At 39.5% G+C, this 13,275-nt stretch overlaps 1 protein-coding gene across 2 annotated transcripts in view; it reads right to left on the bottom strand.

The window, feature by feature from the left end:
- ZBTB20 (zinc finger and BTB domain containing 20) overlaps positions 1 to 13,275 on the bottom strand; it is a 275,017-nt gene that overhangs the window by 150,528 nt on the left and 111,214 nt on the right. For both annotated transcript variants that reach the window (XM_012652264.1, XM_012652266.1), the window contains exon 2: positions 9,040 to 9,079. The gene's annotated coding sequence lies outside the window, so the exon portion shown is untranslated. The remainder of the gene's footprint in view (positions 1 to 9,039; positions 9,080 to 13,275) is intronic.

Here is a 13,275-nt window from a genome sequence, read left to right as displayed (position 1 = left end):
TATGCTTGGGATTCCTTAGCCTTAGCAGTAATTTATATACCAATCATCCTGTCCTCTTCTCTTTCCCGCACATTGAATCTCTTCTCGCTACTATATTCTTCCTATAAGCACGCACAGAACACCAATGTGTTTTCACCTTTTTTTAAACATTCTTTTGGCCTCACTCCCCTCCCCACAAGATATTACACTAGCTCATTTTCCTTTTCTTCACCACAAAACTTGTAAAAGTTACCCACATTTGCGGTCTCTCTTTCTCCACCTCTCACTCTCTCCTCATCCCGTTACAAAGTCACTGTTTCTACCACCTCAACAAAACAGCTTTTGCTAAGGTCAACAATGACCTTCAAGTTAATATATTCAATGTATACTCGTCAGTCTTTAACTTACTGGACCTCTCAGTAGCACTTCATGCCACTGACCGCTATCTTTGAAGTACTCTCTTGGCATTTGTGCCTACGTTTTCTGATTTTCCTGCTACCTTCTTACCTGCCCCTTCAGAGCGTATTTTATGGTCTCATTTTTCTCTACCAGCTGATTGAATATTAGGATCTCTTCAAGTCTCAGTTTGAGCCTTCTTCTCAATCTAATCCTGCCCTTAGGCAATATTATCCATGCCAATTGCTTCGCTTACCACTGTATGTTGACTACCCTGAACTGGTATCTCCAGCCTTCATTTTACTTCTGAATTCCAGCTGTATATATATAAACGCCTATTCAATATGCTTATTTACATCTATCAAAAACACCTCACACTCAACATCTCAAAAACAGAATTTACAATCTTCCCTCCACCCCAATCCTCATTTGGTGTTTCTTGTAGCTGTGAATGGCATCATCTTCCACATAGTTTTATAAGTCAAAAACCAGGAGTCATAGTTGCCATTTCTCTCTCCTTAATCTCCCACAACCAAACATGAGAAGGTCCTATATATTTTACTTCTAACTTATCTCTCAGTTCCATTTATTTTTCTTCTATTCTCACTGTCACTACCCTAGTCTATCTGTTGTCTGGTCTACTATAATAGCTTCCTTACTGGTCTTCTCATAACCGCTTTTGATCCTTCCAAATTATTTACTGCAATGAAGCTACCTTGATATATTTTTTAACTTTTAATTTCATGATAATTATAGATTAACATGTAATTGTTGTAAGAAATAATACAGAAAGATGTTATTCCCTTTACTCAGTTTTGTACAATTTTAACAACTTATATAACTATAGTACACAATCAAATTGGTATAATCCACCTACTTTATTCAGATTTCACCAGTTTAACAGGCACTTGCGTGTGTGTATTTTTATGCAATTTTATTGCATGCACAGACTCATGTGAACAACACAGAATAGTTCCATGGCAAGAATCTCTTGTGTTACTCCTTCATAGCAACACTCACCTCCATCTCTACCTCAGCCTCCTAAACATTGTCAGGCACAGAAATGTTCTCCATCTTTACAATATTTCATTTCAAGAGTGCTATATAAATAGAACCATGAACAGCATGTAGTCTTGAGGTTGGCTTTTTCACTCAGTGTAATACATACCCTCGTGATTAATCCAAGTCTTTGGGTATATTAATCGTTTATTCCTTTTTAGTGCTGAGAGGTATTCTATGGTATGGCTGTACCAGTTTCCTTAACCATTCGCTCAATGAAGGTAATCTGGGTTGTTTCCAGTTTGGAGCTATAATGAATAAAGCTGCTATGAACACTGGTGTACAGGTTTTTGTGTGGATACGTTTCCATCTATCTGGGATAAATGCCCCAAAGTATAACTTTTTTAAAAAAATGTTGATTATGCCACACTCTGCCTTATGTTTGCTTTCCCATTGTCCTTAGGATAAAGATCAAAATCCTTAACATGGCCTGCAAAGGGCCTGCCATCATCAGGCCCTCCATATCTCTTCCACTGCAAATCGGGCAGCTTGTCTTCTCATTCTCCATCAGCTGTATTCAAGGCGTCACCCATGCTGTTCCCTCTGCTTAGCCCCCTCTTCCACCATCCAACCTTACTCCTTGTTATAATCTTTAGATGTCAGCCTAAATGTCACCTCTTCAGGGAAGCTCCTTCTGAATTTCCGGACTCACTTACATGTTTTCTCTTATTTTCCCTTAGAGTACCTGTTACTTTTACTTTGTAGTGGTGAGAACTGTTTGTAATTACAAGTTCTGTTGTGTGACCATTTGATTAGTATCTGTCTTACATAACTCATATTGTAAGGTCCAGCAGGAGAGAGGCTGTGTCTGTTTTCCTCATCATTATGTCTTCAGCATTTAGTAAACATTCATTTTGTGTTTAATGCAATTGGGCTGAGGCTTTTAACACAGATAGCCCTGAATTCAAATTCTATCTCCACTATTAATACTTACTAGGTGTTCTTGGAAAAATTACTCAAGCATGCTAAATCTTAGTTTTCTCATCTGCACAATTAGGATGATAACAGCATCTACTTAACAGGGTAGTTTTAAAGGTTAAATCAGATAAATATTAAAAGCATTTAGTTCAGTATATGAAGCAAGATAAGCATTCAATAAATGTTATTTTTTATTGTTATTAGTTTAACAGATAAGAATTTTTGTATTTTTCTTCTTAACTAGGCTTTAGGCCATTATCTTCATTTCTTGCCCGTTCCACCACGTTCTCATTCTGGTTATTTTGAGACTCCAAAAAGAGCTCTTAGTTTAGATCTTAGATAACCAGTAGGAGGCTACTGGTTTCAACCTCAGGTATGTCCCCTGAAGCAGTTAAGGGCCTTGTTTAGCCTGTTGGCTCTGGTTCCATTTTCATCTCACTCAGTACTTCCTCCTCTTGTTTTCCAGCCTGTGGACCTTAGTGTTGGTAAGAATGCCTCTTCCCCACTCCTAGTTTCCAGATGTTTCCTACACACCCCTTGCTTCTTGCCTCATTCCTTACACTTCCCCATGGAGGCGAATCATCCTGTTGGTAAGACAGCCCTTGGCCCATATTTCTCAATTAGGTAGAACCAATCTGATCTATCAAATTTTGTAAGTCTAGGAGTTTGGCCTCTTTGTCCGCCCTTTTCTACTTAGACTAGCACAGTTAGTGACCCGCAAAAGTGTTGCTCCTATGTGGCTCCAAATTTCCCCTTGAGAGGGCTTATCCAAGATTTGATTGAAGGAAAGGGGGTCAGTGAGCCCATTTTTCCTATCACACTAAGCTATGCCCTTCAACCAACCTTTACAAAACCTTGTGGTTCCCCAGCTAACAGTTCTTTATCAATGGGTTTAGAATTTGGGTGGGGAGGAGCCATGCTACATATGGACCCCTTATAAGAGTCTAGCACTTTGGTGTATGCTTTTGCTTGGAATATGATTCTCTTTTTCTTCACATTTTTTAAATTTTAGCCCTTTTTCAGGACCCAGCTGAATCATATTTTATATGAAACTTTTCAGCCTTCAAGGCTCTCTTTCATGAATAAAATCCTATAGTACTTCCCGGACTATATCATTCCAAAGGAACTTAGTCATTTATTGTCTTATATGCATACAAAACACTCAATAGTATAACTTCTTTTCCTAATGGTTCTTGTCCATGGCTTGTTAGGAATCAGGCTGCACAGCAGGAGGTGAGTGGTGGGCAAGTGAGGGAAGCTTCATTTGTATTTACAGCCACTCCCCATCTCTCACATCACTGCCTGAGCTCTGCCTCCTGTCAGAGTAGGGGCAGCATTACTTGTAGGAGTACAAACCCTACTGTAAACTGTGCATGCGATGGATCTAGGTTGCTCACTCCTTATGTAAATCTAATGCCTGATGATCTGAGGTGGAGCTGAGGCAGTGATGCTAGCACTGGGGAGCAGTTGCAAATACAGATTATCATTAGCAGAGAGGTTTGACGCCACAGAGACCATAATAAATCAATTGCTTGCAGACTCGTATCAAAACCCTATCAGTGAGTGGCAAGTGACAATGTAATAATAATAGAAATAAAGTGCACAATAAATGTAATGTGCCTGAATCATACTAAAACCATCTCCCCCTGCCCCCTCTCCCCCCTCTCCCAGTCCATGGAAAAACTAACTTCCCTGAAACCTGTGCCTGGTGTCAAAAAGGCTGGGGACTGCTGTCTTACAGAATGAATGTGGTTGAGGCTGGCCTATTGACCAGGCTTTAATTTGAAGTTACAATTGGTATGGCTTAATAGCTGGATGGTTCCTAAAGGGATTGTGGCAGTGGCCAAGGAAAGAAAAGGTTAATATGGGCATGTCCTTGAGGTGTGTATCAGTGCAAGTCTGGATGTACATATAGGTAGTAGAGCTTAATCTTATCTTGTGCTGTGTTTTTGCCTTAGTAATATACTGTCTCATTTTCCCTTATGAAAAATAGATGCAACTCATGGTCTGATAGGTAGAAAGGCTAAGAGAAATGTAAGCAGAGAGAGGTAATATTCCTGGCTGTGGTAGATTGGTCTTCAGAGTGTTTTGATTCTCTGAATTAGCTGAGAGATGGAAAAAAATAGCCACTACTACCATAGGAAAAAAAAAATGAGGAGAAGGGTCCTGAAAATGGTGTCTGAGAATGAAAGACAGTGCATATTTTAAAGATCATGGAATTTAATTTATTCAACCTAAATGCATAAAAGTACAGGTGGGGACATTATTTATGCAGGTATATGCAAATCACTTTATAAAATAGGCAAAGCCCTTCTGCTTTTTGTAAGTTGCCAAGGTGGTTCCTGATATTTTAAAAGCTATGCACCTTTAATGTAATTTCCTAAGAGCTGGAATCCCTCTGTTGGAATCACAGTCATTGTCAGAACAAGTTTATTTTTTTTCCTTGTCCTCTGGGACAGTTACAAGGGTCTTATAACCATCACAAAAAGAGTGGTTTCCACAGAGATGTGACTGGAAAAATCCCTTGGAAATTGCTGAGGAGCAAGTCACAGTGTTCAAAGCAGAGAACATAGGCTTTGAAAACATGAACCCATCTGACCTCGTGAATTTAGTACAGTGAATTCCTGAGCTCTGAAACATGGGGCCCGGCTGTGCATGCCATATTGGTGCTATAAGACTGGCAGTAGGTTGGCTGTGGCATGGTCTATTTCAAACTCCTTCACAGTGCCCAGTGTTGCATGTTCCCAGATGACATTTGGTTGGCAGAAGCTGGGCCTCCAAAGCTGGCAGTCTGGAATGCAGCCCACTGTGTTTTGACAAACACATAATTGACCATCTGATCACCAGCCTACGTTCTGCACTCAGGTCACTGGGGGACCTGGGCTTTCGATAGGTCCCTACTCCTCATCTTGTTCATCTTCTCAAACCTTTCTCCAGAAAGCAATATAGAGAAGACTTAAATACACCCACGCATATCCTCCCATTTGCAAAAGAGAACATGGTACATGAGACATAAGCTGTTGAAAATTTCCTTTAAATTGTCCTGGCAGCCCAAAGTGAACAAGAGAAAAGCACACTTATGGTGAACTCTAATTCAGAGAGAAGGAATGAATACACTGAATTGTTTCAACACCCGGCTGTGCATAAGTTGCAATTCAGATCAATGGCTTGGAAATTTTGCTTAGAAAAAGGCAGCAATGGGAAAATGATAGGAAATTGGGGGACTGTTTGACTTTAGGGGGACATTATTTAGAAACTGTTTCATTTTCAGGTGAAAGAAGAGAAAAGCAGAACACTGAGAACATCTTTTCCTCATCTGCCTGCTCCTCCCCCACATTCACCATGGGCAGAAGGAGACGCAAACCCCTGGAGACCAGTAGACAGCAGCTAAGAGTGGGGTCAGATTCAAATTGAGGTGTCTTTGGTGAAGCTCCCATAAGGATGTATTTTGTTCTGAAATTTGGTCCCATATAAGGTATCAGCCTTTCTCTTAGAAGGCAAAGATTATGCAGTGGTCCAAGACATGCTGGAATTATGCAAATATTAATGTCTATGTCAACATTACCAAATAGCCTCTCCCCTCCACTCAACTCCCACTGCACAGTTCAGGCCCTTGGTTTTCACCTTTGACCTGGTCTCCATATTCTCAGCCAGGCATCTCTACTATCACCAGTGTTTTTCTAAAACATGAATCTGCTTAAAATTCTTCATAGACTCCTTGAGCCTGCAGGATCAAGTCCAAACTCCTTTGCATGGCATGCAAGGCCCTCTGTGATCTGCCTCCTATCTTTTTCTAGCTCAATCTCTCATACTCCTCTTTCATCCACCACGCTTCAGCCATACTGAACTACTTAGACCTCTGGAGCTGGCTGCTGCTTAATGCCTCCTCATGTTGTAAATGCTCTTGCTTTTGACCTGATTATGACCCCCTTTTATTTCTGCTCTTCCATATCCACCTGGTAAACTGCAATTCATTCGACTCCGAGACCCAGCTTGGGCACATGTCCACATGCAAGTGGGTACGTCTTTCTCATTCCTCTCACTACACCTGAATTCCAGCGCCTATCACATGCTATAGCCTTTATTCACTTATTGAAATTACTGAGATTCTTAATGAAAGGAAGCATTTTTTATTTATCTTAGATTTCCTGGAATCAAGCATGTGACTAGCTTTCCATAAATGTTTGTTGACTGAAAACTAAATAAAGACCTGTGCATGATAATTAATCAAAACTAAGCCAAGCAGTAGTATTAGCTTTTATAGGCATGGTAGGAGCCCATTAGCAATCTAATGAAGGCAGAAGATCCCAGCAGTAAGGCACTTTCTGATCACGAGGGCTGGTAACTGGCTGGGGGGACAGTAAGAGTGAGGGATGGATGCTGCGATGGAGGAATGTCTTTTAACAGAGAATGTCACCGAGGCTATAAATTATCACCCTTTTCAACACTTAATTTCTAATTCTAAAAGGTACTTTCCTGAGAATAAATCTGAGTCTGAATTGCAGAGGGGCCTAACTTACAAGAACTGGGTTCCCAATAGGGCAAGTCTGTGCTACCTGCTTCAAGGAAGCATGGCAGGTTATGGAGGGAGGGTTCCTCTTTGTTTCTGCTCAATAGTAATGGAATGGAAAACTCTTGGGGGAACATCTGGTAGCTATTCAGTTCCTGTTGAAATCTCAGTCAAATCCAGATTGGGACACTGGACTAAATGCAGTGCCAAGAAGAGAAGGTCGAACACGCAGAAGTCTGCACCTGTTTAGAGGAGGCCATTGAAGAGGCACTTGGAGTAGAAGTGCTGGGGAGATACTGTTCTGATCTCTTCCCAAGCAACATTTTCCTTCTGATGGGCCTCTGGGGTACCACCCTGGGGCCATCAGCTGTGTCCATGGGGCACTTGAGGACAGCAGGATTGTCATAGGCCCTGTCACCCTGCCGACATAAGGCAGTCTCAGGATTTAGAACAATCCAAGCAAACACGAAGCCTGGCGCAGGGGTGGGACAAGGTCATGGGTATATGAATGGACTATCAGCTCACTACACGTCATTCCCCTGGCCTTATCTCCGGCTTAAAAAATAGGATCTAGAAGCTGTGCAACTGATGGTTGAACTAGCACAGAATCAGTTTCTCATTTTCCTATGAGCCAGAGACAGCCTTTCAATATTTTTTATCTCAAAGGTCTGCCCCTTGATTTCTAATCAGTGACACAGGTCCTCTGTACTGCTTGTGTCTGAGGCTCGCCCTATAGCGCTGACGTCATAATAGCCGAGCCGTGCGGGCAGGAGTGCACTGTGCTGACTCATCCCGGTGATGTGAGGATTAATGCCTTGTCTAACACAGAGCTATTATGTGAACTGTTTTTACACAAAAGAACTGTAACAAAAATGATTTGCCAGTCAGAGGACTAGAAATATGCAGTGCTAGGTAACTGAGGGGAGGGATGTGGAGGCATAAAGTGGTAACCATAAGCATGCACGTTGACATCCTCCAAAGCATTAACAGACCCACTCCATCGACACTGAGAATAGAGAATAACAAGACCTGTCAGGGGCAGGTAGGACCCGCCCGTGTTGTATAAATGCATTACACAGAGCTCCAGTCTTTGGGGAGTTTAATCAATCTCCTTTCTCTGTCAAATAAACTGTCACATTAGACTTTAGCCTTAGCATCCTTTGGAGGATTCTGATCCCCTAAATATATTTGCCACTAGCTTCTAGGAATGTTACTGGAAGCCACACACAAGAAAAAGAGCGATGGGAACCTCCTTTCTGTGCAAATAACTAGAACACAAGAAATACCTCAGTGAAGCAAGATGTAATGTTGTGATTAAGGGACAGTGCTCACCAGAGAGTGAGAAGCAGCCAGAGGATGTTGATGACTATTTATCACATTAGGAGACTGTCATTACCTGTAGGATCTCTTCGGTGGTGTCTCTTATAGTGACTTTGATTATTTGGGTTCTTTGTCCCAGAACCTTTTTCAAGTAGTTTAAAGTAAAATTTAACCGAACTCATTCAGTGCAGCCTGTTTGGGCTTTAAATAATAAATTTTCTCTTTTTTTCACATAAAATCAAGGGTTTTTTCTCCCTCCAAATGCCTTCTCATGTTTTCTAAAAAAGAATGGTACCTTCTATAAGCCTTCTGATATGTGAATCCTAAATTCTTTTTCCTCCTAGATTTTATAATCTTGCACAAAATTTTAGCCTATTTAATTTTCATTCTTGTACTTCTTAGTAAAAGGATATTAGAAATTTTGTCAATAAATGAAAGCTCTGATATATGAGTTAAAATTAAAAACTATTGGACCTAGGGATGGGTGTATAACTGAAGAACAAATAATTGCCCAATGATTGACAGTGGAGCAAAAGCTCAACTGTTGCTGGTATTTGGCTGCAGAATGTAGGCTATAGTTGAGAAGAGCAGTGACTTTTGCAAACAGCAGCTGTGGCCAAGTAAAGGTACCATAATACAAGCACAGCGGCTGGGCCACTGGTCTTTTCGGCCCCCTCATGGATGGCAACTTACCACTACCACCAACAGCAACAATTCCAAACACAAAAGAAGCTAATACTTACTAAAGAAATACTAGAAACCACAACAAAGTCAACTAGAAAATATGCCAAAAAAGACCAAAATTTTCCACATCTGCCACTTTTTTTAAAGGTTAAAAAAAAATCACTCTTACTTACATAAAAAGCAGGGGCAGGCCACAGACTGATGGTCAAAGAGCTGAAAATCAAGGAAAAAACAAGGAATTAAAAACAAATCCAATGATACAGTGGGAAGAAGGAAAGCAAATCTAGGTATAGATGGGCCTGGTCATTCCTAAAGGAGCTCATTTTGTTACCTGAAGCCCCAAAATAAAGGAGCTCCAGCTTAATAAAAAATTTCCAAAGTGTGACCCCCTGCTATGATGACCAGTGTAGTACTTTCCCAGCACAAGGAATGCCAAGATCCTTGTCAATTTCATTTTGATCTCTACCATACAGAATTTTCTAGAGCTGTACTACTGTTCAATACACTTGTCACATTTGTGTATTTAAGTTCAAATTCTTTAAAGTTTAATAAAATGGTAAACATTTAGTTCCTCAATCACACTAGCCACATTTCAAGTGCTCCGTACTGACAAGTGGCTACTCACTGCCTTATTGGACAGCACAGATACAGAACGTTTCTATCGCTGCAGAAAGTTCTTTTGGGTGGCATGGAATAGAACAGGTAAAAGCTTTACTATATAGCACATGACTAATTTTAGCTAATTTTGACAAAGGGGATTCAAATCTTGATAAAATTTGGCTCTTTTAAGGTAAATTTATTATGTTTAATGCTGAGAAGAGCCTCTGAACAAATTCAACACATCTCTGTGTTGCTAACCTTCAGTGTTGCTGAGAACTTGGCAAAGTCTGCCTTGCTTCCTTGGCTTCCCTTCTGATACTGCCTCCTCTACCCCTTGTCAGCAGCCTAGAACGTCCCTCATACGCTGGGAAATAATCGGATAACGTGATTTTAAACTAAAGCATCTATCCCGCAAAACACATCTCTATTGATGAAAATTTCAGGTTTGGGGGGCCTCGACCTTAACAGTTTCTCCTACTGTGTTTAAAATCCAATAATTATCCTTTTCAATCTCTAGATCAATAAATTAATATAGGACTGGTCTTCCCACCATTGTTTTGATAGCTTCTCTTACAGGAGGATAAAATTGAAGTAACAGCAGATCCAAAAAAAATTAATAAACCAAACAAGCATATTGAGAAAACAAAGCAGGTCCCCCCACCACCATCTCCACCTCACTAAAACATATCAAGGACTTAATATATGCTGATTGAATTCTTGTCTCTCTGACACCATGATTTTAAGGCCTTCACATAAGGCCTCCATAAACATGTAAAACAAACTTTATTAAAGGAGATCAAGTAGAAGGACCTGATTAAGTAACTTTGCACTGAAAAAGGTTAAAGCAGAAAACTAGCAATTAAAGAGACTTCCCTTCTCAGAAAGTTTTCTGGACAAATGCACAATTGCAGAGATCACTCCAAAGAAACGATTTCCCCTTTGTGGCCAATGCAAAACTCTGCCCGTGTAGGTGCAGGTGTGAAGGATGGTGACAAGAAGAGTTAAGATGAAAATCTGCAGCCTGGATTATAATGCACGCTAACACGAGAGAGGCTGGAGATCTCCAATGCTTTCAAAAGGTTTCACAAAATTGACGAGTTTAATGAAAATTTTAAACAAGATAATTAGATTATGTATGATTTATTGAAAGTACATATAAATTTAAATATAAAAAAAAGACTGACTGGTCTTCAAAGACTTTAAAACTCTGTTTTGCTATGTTCTAGTCTTCTCTACAATCCAGGATACTAGACTACTGCACTGAGGCATCTTTTCTTAGCTTTTTTCTGTCTTCCTTCCTCCCTATCTACTTACCCGTCTTTTCCTCCTTCCCTTCCTCCTCCTTCCCTTCCTTCCTTCCTATCTTCTTGTCTCTCTGTCTTTCTTTCTTTCTGTCCCTCACCCTTTTCGAGCTTACTTTCTTTCCCAACCTTTGGGGAAAAGGAGGAAATAAGATTAGTGATTTTCTATGAAATATGTTCAATTATCATTTTTCTGATGACTCTCAATAATATATTATGCTCTTTAAAAACTATATTTAGTGTTTATGTTCTCACATCTAAGCATATAACTTTCCTTTCTAAATTTCAAGAAGCATTTATTCGTAAAATTAGTCAAAATTAAATTTTGATGTGATCAAAGAGATCAGTGTACCCAGATTGACTAATACCTCCAAGGTCTGGAATGAAAAGCCATCTTTCCTGGATGTCAAATGACACACAGGCTGGCTGTCAATGACAGGAATCCAAGATGGAGAGAAAAATCACAGTGTGTATGTCACAGTCTAATACAAAGCCAACTTAAATTGAAGATTTTATTGGGTATAATTGTTATCCTTATACATTAATGTAAAATAATAATACTGATCCCAAATTTAATACTAAGGCTAAAATTTAATCTCAGAATTCTTATACAATTCATAAATGCTCATAAATGTCAGAAGACCACCTCCTTCTTGATTGAATATTAATCTGCTCTGCAATTGTGAGACTATGTGTTCATATACATAGATTTATATTTGTTCAATTTGAATTATTATTTTACATATAAATTGTTATTTACATGCTTTACCACCTAAGTGACCTTCACATTATATGTCTATAAGTTGTTTCTATTTGAAATGCAAAGAATTATCTATAATAATTCCACAAAGATTAAAAATATTTGCTAGGTTCAAAGCACAAATATCTAGCAAAGAATATGAAAATGTAAAGCCTAAATAATTCAGAACATTAAAACGTGGTGGGGGGATGAGTAGAGAGAGGAGGAGGAGGGGGATGACTTATGGTGAAGTCTAATCTTAGTTTTATGATTTCCAAGTGAAAATTATTATATTGTGTCAATCTCCAAGGAACTAAAAGTATTATTAATTGTAATTTTAAAGATTAGTCAATTCTAATTTCAATTTACATAATTTTTTTTTTTTTTGAGACAGAGTCTTACTCTGTTTCTCCTGGTAGAGTGCAGTGGCATTACCGCAGCTCACCACAACCTCAAATTCATGGGCTCAAGTGATCCTCCTACCTCAGCCTCCTGAGTAGCTGGGACTACAGGTACACACCATGGTGTGCCACCACGCCCGGCTAATTTTTTCTATTTTTGCTAGAGATGGGGTCTCACTCTTGCTCAGGCTAGTTTCGAAATCCTGACCTCAAGCAATCCTCCTGCCTCTGCCTCCCGGAGTACTAGAATTATACGCCTGAGCCACCATGCCTGGCCAATTTACACAATGTTCTAGGGTAGTGGTTATCAATATTTTAAGGTGATACAGATTCCTATAAAAACATGTCTTTTCAGAAAACTCCTCAAAAATATCAAGTTTCAGGGAGTTCCCAGACTCTATGAAGGGCCATCCATGAATCCCAGGCTGGTAACATCTGGCCTAGGCAGAGACGGGAGAAAACCCTCCTTCAATCCTACTGCTCCTTGCTCCTAGAAAGTTTTAATAAAACACTACAAATTGAAGCTAGGAATAAAGAAAATATATAAGAAATAGAGCTCCAAGTGGGTGAGGGTATGCAGTTAGAGACACACAGGCTTCTTTGAAGCCCAGACTCCTGCCTTCCTAGTGCTTTGTAATTTCTTTTTAAAAATGCCCATAGAGCCTTAGCAACAATGGGGTAGAGAAATGTTGAACAGAGAAATGATAATGATAACAAGAGGTACTATTTACTGAGTACCTTGTGTAGTTTCAGGTATCTTGCTAAGTAATGCTTCTCAAATTTGGATATGGGCATACCCAGGGATGTGGAACAGTATAATGGGGAGTACAAAAAGCCACAACATAAATAATAAAGACATGGCTATCTTCCTGGAGGGTCAGTTTTCTTTGTGGGTAAGTAATTTAAACTTTTATTGTAGATGTATTAATTTATCCAATAACTACTTCTTGAATGTTATAGAAGAAACAAAACAGATACTGTTCTTGTTCTCGTGGAACTTCCAGTTAGTGAAAAACAAAAATATAAAGCAAAATTTGTATGTATTTTTAGGGTAAAACCTGAGACCACACTGAAAAGTCTTGTTTGTGGCAGACTGTTTTAGGCAATGCTCTGGCAGGCACCTTTAGTACTGGATCATTCACTCTAACTTGAGGATCACCCAAGTGGAAGAGTTTGAAAAGCGTTGTTAACAGTATATCATTTAATCCTCACTACAACAGAAAATACTGTTACTTTCAATATACTGGAGAAAAAAGGGAGATCTGAGAAATTAGGAAACTTACCCCAAATCAAACAGCTGTTGGCGTCTGAATAAGTCGGTACCATTCCAAAGTCCACATATTTTAACCACTAAATTACACTACCTCT

The sequence above is a fragment of the Propithecus coquereli genome, unplaced genomic scaffold (genome assembly GCF_000956105.1).
Source record: "Propithecus coquereli isolate 6110/MARCELLA unplaced genomic scaffold, Pcoq_1.0 Scaffold386, whole genome shotgun sequence".
In the NCBI taxonomy this organism is placed as follows: domain Eukaryota; kingdom Metazoa; phylum Chordata; class Mammalia; order Primates; family Indriidae; genus Propithecus; species Propithecus coquereli.
The sequence above is the reverse complement of the archived record's forward strand: the minus strand, read 5'-3'. Positions and strand labels throughout refer to the sequence as shown.